The 10,837-nt window shown below is 35.5% G+C and overlaps 1 protein-coding gene across 10 annotated transcripts in view; it reads right to left on the bottom strand.

Annotated features, from left to right (window-relative positions):
- The window catches only part of Dgkb (diacylglycerol kinase beta), a 648,179-nt gene extending 642,984 nt beyond the window's left edge, over positions 1 to 5,195 (bottom strand). For 5 of the 10 annotated variants that reach the window (XM_074065064.1, XM_074065061.1, XM_074065063.1 and 2 more), the window contains exon 1: positions 4,446 to 4,819. The gene's annotated coding sequence lies outside the window, so the exon portion shown is untranslated. Of the gene's footprint in view, positions 1 to 4,445; positions 4,822 to 5,017 lie in introns of those variants that run through there. The other 5 variants (XM_074065066.1, XM_074065062.1, XM_074065060.1 and 2 more) reach the window with 3 other exon arrangements.
- Between the last annotated feature and the right edge of the window lie 5,642 nt (positions 5,196 to 10,837).

Raw genomic sequence — 10,837 nt, forward strand, 5'->3', positions numbered from 1 at the left:
TTAATCTTCTGTAGAATACTCAAGGCAAGCACATGTTTTGATGGAATCACAGACATTTGGGTCATTGGTAGAATCCAAATAGAATCCCCAAAGTGTGAAACACTAAGCTTGGGGGACAAAGATGTGCCATGCAGTGAAACACTTAACTAACATACAGACACAAGAAATGTACATAGTGGCGTTATAATAAGCCAGTGATAGGTAATAGTGAATTTAGGACCTTTTGTTTAAAAGCATGGTTTCTAAAACCATACTGTCTGGAATCAAACCCCAGCTCTATTTCTACCAGTCTGTAACTGTGGAAAAGTCATTTAACCTTATCAATCCTGAGTTTGCTCTTTTATAAAATGGGAAGGGAGAATATTAATAAGATTATTAAATGAGATTATTGTCAAGATTAAATGTATCTGACACTTATAAAAGCAAGTGCCATGTAGTAAGCACTCAATAAAAATTGCTATCATTATTTTTAAGCTGTAAGAGAACGAGAGTCAATGGCAAAAGAGTCATTTTAATATTTCATTTAAAAATCAATACTCAAAACTCTATTCCCAATCTCAACAAGAAATGTCAGAAATAACAAGAGAATGAATCATGCTAACAAGGTGAGTGCATTCGTAATGCTCAGTCACCACTCACATATCTGACAGCAACTCAGTAGCATCAACTTTGCTCATGGGGGATATTCATGTATTTTCTGATTTCAGAGGTAACAGTTTTGGTGCTCCTCGCATCTATAGTGATTGGCAATATGCCAATCAAAAATAACTGAGTCAAGGACACTGTGTTTCAAATTTACAATGTGATACAAATTGCCTATTAAAAGGCAAATCCTTCATTTCAAATTGTTGACTCAGATAATCCTCAAAAAAGAATTTCAGCTGTTTAAATTTAGCATGCTGAGAAAGACCAATCCTAAAATATTGTTTGGCTCTATGCCTATAACATTTTCATTTTATTCTTTGTCAGTGTTTGTCTTCTGTGATAAGAAGACAAGTGACAGTAGTCATGCTAGGCTCTGAAACACTTCACATTTTAACTCCTAAATGAACCATTTTGTTTTTACCCACAGTAGTTAAAGATGGCCTTTGCTTTCTGGCAAATTTACAGGAAATGATTCTATAAGAACCAGTGATATTTCCATGCTCTGTTCTACCTCTTCAGTCAACATCTGGCCTTTCCCACACTTTTCTTTGAAACATCATTTTTTCTCTTTTTACTAAAATATGCAAAGAAAATTGTCTGAAGATAAGCCTAGTCTAACTTTATATCAGATTCAACAACTACTTAAAGAGATATTTAGAGTATGGGCTTTATCCATGACTTTAGTGATCTTGATCCCACACACAGCTCAAAGAATTTGTTTTTTAGTGTCCCTCAGTACAAATCATCTGTATGTATGTTTATACTAGCATCCTACCATGCGATTCCTTTTGTTTTCCTTTTATGCCCCTTATTTTTTGAAACTTCCAATTTCTTTCCTCCCATATTAACTCTATCATCTTTCTTCCTGGCAATGACCCCAGATTCATTCCCACAGTGTGTGAATCCAAAGCAGAACCTGAAATTGTAATGGTGACTATGCCAAGTTTGGATTTGGGGTCAATTTATGTTCCAGTTTTGATTGTTTCAATCTTAGATATCAACAAAGCAGGAAATCTCTCTTACCTGGCATAATCTTAAGTACTCACAACCCACCGAATCCACAATGTGATACGCTTAGCCCACCTGATCCACAGTGAGTACCATTTTAATAAAAAAGTACCATTTTAATAGCAAAGAGACTAGGGTACAGTCAGTCACACTTAGGGACTAATCCTAGCCCACTATTAACCAAATATGTTGTTTTCAACAATGATTTTATTCCCTTTGGGATTGAATTTCTTCTCAATGGGAAAAAAGTGTCATCTCCCTTTTATTTCTGTTGTACCATAAATGAGATGAGATATTTAAAGAAGTGTTTGACCTGGAATTAATGCACTCAGAGTAATTCTCAACTATTCACATATTCTGTGATGACCAAATCATACATGGAAATAACCCAAGGAGTTCTCAAGGAGGTAAATTATTTTATTGTCAATAAAAAACAGTGAATAAGTATATAGATATGGTACTCAGACTCATAGTTGAGGTTAAATTTCATGTTGGTGTTTTACAAGAGAAAGTGCTATGGAAGACAGCAAGACAAAAGGAGGCTTGTTCTCAGCTTTGCCTGAAGCATCATCTGGGCAATGTGCTCCTAAAATAAAGGTATTCCTTTTAAGAGAATTCTGCAACTGTGTCATGCATATGTAAATATTGCTGTGTTCCTGAGGCCATTCAGGATAGGACAATCTCAAAATGTCATTTCAAGCCTATATATCACATCATAGTCATTATTAGTAGGCAAAATTAGATTTAGGGACTAGCAGATATCTTTGCCTGACTTGTCTGGCTGAAACTCCTCTTTCTTTAAATATTGTGCAAGGAAAATCATGAGTCATAGGATCTTTGCCTAGTTCAGACATTGTCCCAACAAATCTGACCTATGATTTAAGCATTATAATAATTGTTTATTTAAAAAATAATTGTTGGCCATCATCTTCCAATATGTATGAGCTTTTTTGCCCATAGGATAAAAAAAGTGTGAAGCAAATGCATTGCTACAACTCAACTCCACCTCCTGAAGTTGTTTTCTTTAAAAAAATCTTAACAAATTGCTATGAGTGCTCTTAGACTGATTTCTCTTCTTGTTGGCTGCATAGCTGAAGTTCAAGTATTCATGTATTTTAGAGTATTGTGGAACTACTTGAGAACTCACTCCTTCTAATCTTTACATAGAGATTAGATCTTTTCTTTTTTATTGCAATGTAAAATTTTTACTTGCCCTCACATACGCAGTCTCATAACAAATACATTCCCTGGATTATATTTTACTCAGTGATTCACAAAGTCACATGTAGAGTTTATGCACAGAGAAATTTCATGTGCAGAAAGGGTAGCCTGTAATAAATTGGATATTCCTACAATAACCATGCCAAAAATACTAAGTAAGCTTTTATATTAGAGATCATTGAGATAAGTAGCTAATTAGACAAAACAATTCAAATTACATCCTGGACATGTTCTATTTTTGGTGAAGTAATGAAGATTAGGTAGTTTAGAGAAAGACTAATACAATTTAAAACTCAAATGATAGTATAAGAGTGCCCTTAATTTCCTCTCTTCTAATGATGGAGAATTTCAGAAATACTTTGCACTTTCACAATACTTATTTCAAAAGTTTGGAACCACTTTATACTACACAATTTATGCTAACATATGTAAGTGTCTGGTTTAAAATACTGGATTCTGTTTTAGGTAACTTCTGTTTTTACATTAATCTTTCTTTGAAAAAAATAGTAATACAATAATTTCACTAATGACCCTCCAACTAAGTCTAACATTTTTGTGTAACATCCTTTCTACTTGAGGAACTTCCTTCTTATTTTCCTCTTTCTTTGTGTTTGTTTTTGCTTTTGGCTTTTCTTTTTTTATCAATGTAAAATATCTGGTCTATGTGAGAGAAACTATTTGTTCCCCAACCTTTTGAGATTAGTTGTCTCTACTTTCTCTTTTAGTGAAAGACCTTTCCTACCCTGCCTGCATTCACGTTTGTTCATTTGCTTTACAATGGGCTGGCCCTTACTGACCTATTTTTAAGAGTTGGCTATCTGCAATTTGAGCAACCAGTTGAAGTTGTTTTTTGAAAGTTTTTTAAGCCTTCATTTCCTGCCAGTGGGCACAATGCTGCTTCATTTCTAAGTATAGATCCATCTATGTAAAAATCTCCACTTTGAAATCATAAGGAAAACACTCACTGTTCAAGGGGAGGATTAGGCATCTGTAAGAAAGTGGGGGAGCCCTCCATCCCACCCACTAAACGGTATTTGCATGTTTATCTAATTATCAGGGTTCCCCAGGCTGTTAGCAGTCATCTACAGACCAAATTCACATTTTATTTCATTTTATGAGATAAATCAAAGACATTTTTGTTTTGTGTTGTTTCCTTGTTTGTTTTACAGATTAGAAGATCAATCTGGAATGAAACTTGTACCAATTAATTAGGGCATTTGAAATCTGAGCCACCTCTATAATTTTTTTTTCTTCTTTTTGAAAAGGCAAGCTGCCATCTCATCCTAACTTTCGGGTGACCACTCTTGCGATTAAATCTGGGACACATTTACCAATATTGTTGCCTAAAAATCACAATGGACTGGGCAATTTCTGCAGACCTAAACAATCGGTATCCATCTGCAAATGACAGAGTAAAGCGACTATCACATAACTAGGACAGGAGTCAAGGAGACAGACCGATTTCACATTTCACGGAAAATTCAAAGCTATGCTCTTCTAACTTTCCAGCTTCCCTTCCCCCGCACACATACCCAGAAGCCAAATTGCCAGCCCTGACGAGTTGAACTTACTGCAGTGTGATGCAGGCGAAGGCTAGGCGCATCTCTGAGACGAGAGCGGCTGCTTTCCCGGAGAGGAGCTGGGGCTCGCCAGCCCTCAGGATCCTTTCCAATTCACACGCTCTCGGCTCAAGAAGAGGCTCCCACACAGCTCGGCTTCCCCTAGGAGTGGAGCTTCAAGAACTCTGCTCCAGCATCCTCCTCCCTACTGCCACCCCCTCCCAGCACGCGCGGCCCATTCCAACTAGTGACTGAAAGATGGAAATCAATCGACTTCCAGGCAACAACCCAGGCTGCCTGCAATCCTCCAGTCCCGAATCATTTGCAACTGAAAAGCAACGGAGGTTGAAAGACGTAGGCTTCCGGAGTCTAAAAGTCAATTTTGGCATTCCTCCCCTTCTATCCCTCCCTCCCCCCTACACACACATACTTCATCACATCTCACTCCTCCCACTTCATCCTCCTCTCCGCGGCCGCCTCCAATCCTCCAGTCTCCCACTCAAGCTAGGTATCGCAAATGGTTATTTCATTAGCCATACCACTAAGCATCAAGAATGAAAATGAATATGTTAGAAAGGAAATACCTGTTGTCCATGACTAACGCTCTTCTCTCATCACTCTGAGTCCTTGGTTTTGTATCAAAACGCATTGATAGTAGAAGTCTGTGCAGTGTGTGTGTGTATGGTGAGGAGGAGGCCGTCTGCAAGGCTGCAAGCAACAGCCCTGCCTATCTCTGGCTGCCGCTGCTGATGCTACTATTGCTGTTGGAGCACAGAGAAAAATGAGACAGGGAGACAGGGCTTCACAGCTGTTTAACTGCTGGCTGAGTTATAAGTCAGCAGGTGGAGACTGCAGGTACAAATAGCTGTTATTGAGACTTATAGGTAAGACTCACTGCAATTACTACCATTCAGTGGACATTTTCCCCTCCAGCTGGAAACCTGTATCTGATTTCTAACTTTCCTTTCTGTGAACTGTATAGTCTTTGATGGGTCTTTGTTCAGAAACCACCTGCCTCATCTACTTTTACTCATTGTAGCAGGTGCACACTTTGTTGCTGCGTTCCAATTTGGTAACCTGGGAGCAGGCAACTAGAGGGTGGATGAGAAACAAGTAGAAAGGTCATTGAATATTAAGAAGATTGTTTATGTAACCAATCAGGACACTGATAACAATGATGACTTAGAGCTGTGCAGGTAAAATAATGTATTGGGGAATAAAAATGTAATCCAGTAAATAGCAAGTTATTTGACACAACGGGCGCAAAACCTGACAGCTAGTGAGGACCAAGTTTATACTTTAAATGCAGGTTATGTCGGTATATGTGTGCCTTAGTGATTCTCAGCTTCCCTACAAGATACCTACTTTTATTTCAATGCATTAATATTGCTCTATGAGCTACAAACTGCTGAAATCTACTTGCTACTGCTGTGTATAGACTCTTCCTTCTTCGCCTTGGTTACTCATTTATCTTCAACATATTCCCACATAAGGTGATATTCAGCAGAAGATAAAGGTCGTCTAAACCTCCCTAAAGTCTAGCAACCTCCCAATGTCTAACATCACTTTCCGTAGAATAATTTTTGCTCATCTTCTTTGGTAGATTGGGTAATCACGAGCAACTTCTAAATGCATACACACTTACCGCTTAACAGTACTTTCACTCTACTTCAGTTGTCTGAACCAAAAGTAAAAATAATTCTTTATTTTATTTGTATTGCACATTTATAATTATTTCTGCCTTGCTCTGAGTATTTTTCATGCTTGCTATATATATTTCCAAGTTGTGAAATTTTGTGTATTCAGAGTTAAATTAGACAGAGAGAAGAGGCATAGAAAGAAGAAAGACCCTGCAAATAAAACAAAAACCCAAAAGGAAGAAAAAGGATTTGCTTATATAAGAAAATTACTGCCTTTGGCCAAACAAAAATCAGTTAACGAACAAAGGATTTATCAATTATCCAATAAATAGCAATTTGCAAAGCCAATTTACCCATAATTGTAAAGGAAAATATCACAGATTAATATTTTGCTTGAAAACCACACAATATAGTAAATGCACACTATCCAGAATTTTTAATGGTCAAAATCCTAATAACACAATATCACATATTTTATCTGTTCAATAACAATTATTTAAAACATAATTCTTTTAAAAATCTGGGGTAACTTCTCAATTTTTATACTTGTAAACTCTTCAATGTGATTACATAATCTCTACTACCTAGAAATACATTCTGATAAAGAAAGCTACTTAATCCACAGGTAGTATTATTTTAAGCTTATTCTGCCCCTCAAACTCATCTCTTACTCATTCTGCTAGATTCTAAAATTGCATACTTTATCTCCTTTTTTGCTTTTTTTTCTGAGACATGGTTTTCATATGTAGCCAAGATTGACCTTGAACTTGAGATTGTCCTACCTTAGTTGTCGGTATGCTAGAATTATAAACCTGTGCCACAGTGCCTGGTATAGTTTAGCATTTAGGGCATTACCTCTACCTTTACTACTATTTTGAAATTCAAACATTTTAAGAAAGAGCACTAAACATTATTAAGAGATAATTTTGGGGTATTTTTATTGCAAACGGGCAGAAGGCTAAATATCTGGTCTGGGTATAGATGGATGAACCACATAATATTGAAAATATTTGGTAATGTATATTTAACATCATCTAAAATGTATATTTAACATTGCATTATTGAGATGTAAAGAAGAAATATCTCTTTTGCCAAAATTACAAGTTTTGGTAATGGAGGAAGAAAATCTTCAGTTGAGGACTGATGGCTGATTCTTAATTCTTGACTCTTGCAACTGGAGGATTTTCCATTTTATGGGGGAAATTTACAAGACCTCTACTTCTCTGAGATCTTTCTATGCTCCCATCACTGGATTTCAAAACTTTCAAGGGATCTTTGTATAATTAATCTGAAAAAGAATGGTAGAAAAGTGAACTTTCACTTTAAATACTCATTAATAAAAAAAACTTACAGAATTGTAGAAAGAAATAATCTTAATTTTCATCTAATTATCTTCTATCAGTAATATGTATATTCAAGATCAAAGTTCTTTAATTTAATGATACACCTTTACTGCAGAAAACCAACAGTTTGTAAGGTCTACAATGGCAAAAAGCATGTTTGTGTGCTTCACTCCTGAATCTCTAGCATCTGTCAAAGTGCTTAACAGGAGGTATGTGTACAGTATTTTGAATAAATAAATGAATGAGTAAAACAGGAAATAATTTATGAGAATAGGACTTTAGGATGATAAATTAACTGGGAATAAGAGTGTTTGAATTCTTTCTGTCTTTTTTCTGCTGCTGCATAACTGTGGCACATTAGCAGAGTGACTCAGTCACCATGGTCTCTAAGTACCTTTCAGATTTATTACTCATGAACTCCACAATATGCATAGTAAATGTTTCCCACAGTACTACTCCAAAATGAGCGTTTACTCTCCAAATGTAATCAATAGAATTCTCATTTCCTGATCATTTTGCAAACCAGTAATATCAAGGATCAACTTGATCTCTAAGAAAAGTACACCATTTCCTTTTCTCCACCTTTGAATTCTAAATCTGTACATAGTCTTATGGAGACCGGACTAAAAGCTTAAATAAAAAGGGTTGTTACACTATTATGTGTAAGTGCGTATTCCTAAAATATTAGTGGCTTTCACTGAACTTTCATCACTCTCAAAAAGGTTATTCTTAAAAAAAAAAAAAGAAGAAAGAAAGAAAAGAAAACGATACTTGCTTAGTGAAGTTTCAGTAGATATAAATCTACTTTTTTTATGGTATTGGGATTCAACCAAGGGCCTTGCACATGCTAAGAAAATGCTCTATCACCCAACTCCCAAAATCTTTTTTTTAATTACAACTTTTTATGAAAACTGATGCTTGATGTTAATTTTACTCAACAAACATTTATCGACCATCTATTATGTTCAAAGTGTTAGAAATGAAACATAATTCAATTGGTCATAGAATCTGCTTTTATTTACTTTTCTTTTTTTTAATTATTGTTGTACTGGGAGCATATCGTGATATTTATAAAAGTTCTTAAAATATATTATACTTGAATTTACCCCCTCCCACATTCTCCTTTATCCCATTACTGCCCCCATTACTGAAATAGTTTCAAAAGGTCTCATTTTTCCATTCACATACATGAGTGCATAGTATTTCCATTATGTTTACCCTCCTATTTTACTCACATGGTTTAATTCTTCATCAACTTTGACTTAAGTGAAGAAAAAAGAACTACTTTCTAAACTGACTGTTTATAGGAAAACTTTTCCACTGGTTTTTAAATCTATGAATCTCTGGGGGAGACCCAGAAAAAAGCATGATTTTATTATATCCCCTTTAAAAGAATAATGATCATAAGTTATTGAGTTTGGATAGGCCCTTCGACCTCATCTGATTCAAGTCTCATCTTTTACAGCAGAGGAAACTAACAAATAGATCACTGTGACTTATTGCTGGAAAGACCATTTCTTCCCAAGGTACTCCCTGGCGCTGGCAAGAAAGGGACACTTAATTCCTAACTAGGTAGATGCCTAGCTATATGACCAAGGGGGGATTGTCTTTTCTCTATACCTCAGTTTTCTCACCTTCACAACAGGGATAATATAGTACCTATCCTGGAAAATGGTTGCGCATGTACAGGAAGCTGTCACGTTTAAAAGCACACAGCACCGTGCCTGGCACAGGTCTGCAAGTGTATGTCTGTATACATTAGTCCACACACTCACACAGTATTAGAAAACAATCACTTCTCATGATTAGTGTTCTCACTTTGATGAAATCATAATTTCTGGTTGTTGAAGTACATAATTCGCAAATTATTTTTCATTTATTTTTATCGATAAATTTATAACTGAATGAAGAAAGAAGAATTTAAATGATTCACTTAGGAGCAGCAAGCATATTGCCAACCTTGGAGGAGGCAATTTTTAAAGTGGAAAAAGAGAATTCTTCTCTCTCTCAAAGAAGGTAAGTGGTGTTGTAAAGTGGTCTGATCCAGTAGTGATAAATGACACCAATTATTGAAGAAGCTATTTGGTCAAACTTTCTTAGGGAATCACAATATGTGAAGTACTAAGCTAGATACATAATTACAGAACCACAGAAAATGCAACAAAAAATGATTTAAAGCATGAAATAGGAAACCTGTAGTTTTGCAATTGGCGTTTTTTGCGGGAAATTAGCAGACTGTAATACAGAACAGCCATTTATTTGGCTGTCTCCATGATGGATGCAGAGTACGATATAATTGATTTAGCAATGGTTGTCCACATAGAGTTCCTGAAAATGCCCATATTTTATAATGCATGACCTCACTTTATTATTTAGACCAGCAGCTTACAAAAGATAATGCATACATATTCTACAGTGACTTTTGCTTTCTTCTTTTTTCTAAAAAATCAAATAGGAGGTTTAACTACTTTTTCTGTGCCCTGTCTAACCCTGGAAGGACATCTCATCACTCTCCCCAACACTTAGAGGGAAATTTTGTTTTCTCTTTACATGACTTACAAGCCAAATTTGCACAGAGGCCTGGAGAAAGAAAGCACTCAAAAAGTTTTCAATTGTACTGATATGGGGTATAGTCAAATAATCATTTTATTTTTTCTTCTTTAATTAATTTTTTGTTTACTAGCATATGTTAATTGTATAGGGGAGATTCATTGTGACATTCACATATGTGCTTACAATATATCTTAACTAGATTCGCCCCCTCCATAATTCTCCCTCATTCCCCTCTTCTTAGAACAATTTTGACAGGTTTCATTGTCCTATATTCATACATGTATACAAACTACATCCACCATATTCACCCTCCTCATCCTTTCAGTTTAACCCCTGTGTCCTCTGGTACTCACCCCCCTACAGAACCTATTTTTCCATCCTGTCTTTCATTTTTTTCAAGTGTCTATTGATTGTTCAAGGGAAGTTCTGGTTGTTATTTCACAAATATATATTTTATAATTTAATAAGATTAAGACATTCTGTTACTTACTCATCCTGCTCCCTTATTATGCCATTTTTAAAAGAGAACAGATAATCTCAACTCAATAACTAAATCTTTAAAACACCCTCTATAAATTTCAAGCAAATAGATATTTTAGCTTAAGGCTGTTTAAATGATTAAATCTTGTTCATAATGTTTACAGTTTAAAGAACAATGCTTTAAGGTAAAAGGCAGATTTTTTTTTTTAAGTTTGGGACTTGAAAAGCTTTTTATTTTTATTTTTTTACCTTATATTTGTAACTTAACCTGTAAGTAAATTTTTTATTAAATTGAAATACAGATTTCTGGAGTGGCAGGAAACCTGAAAGGAGTCTCAAAATGTGTAACAACACTAACAGCCACCTGCAGTGTGCATTAAAAGTGAAT

This window comes from Castor canadensis, chromosome 2, assembly GCF_047511655.1.
Source record: "Castor canadensis chromosome 2, mCasCan1.hap1v2, whole genome shotgun sequence".
Classification (NCBI taxonomy): Eukaryota; Metazoa; Chordata; class Mammalia; order Rodentia; family Castoridae; genus Castor; species Castor canadensis.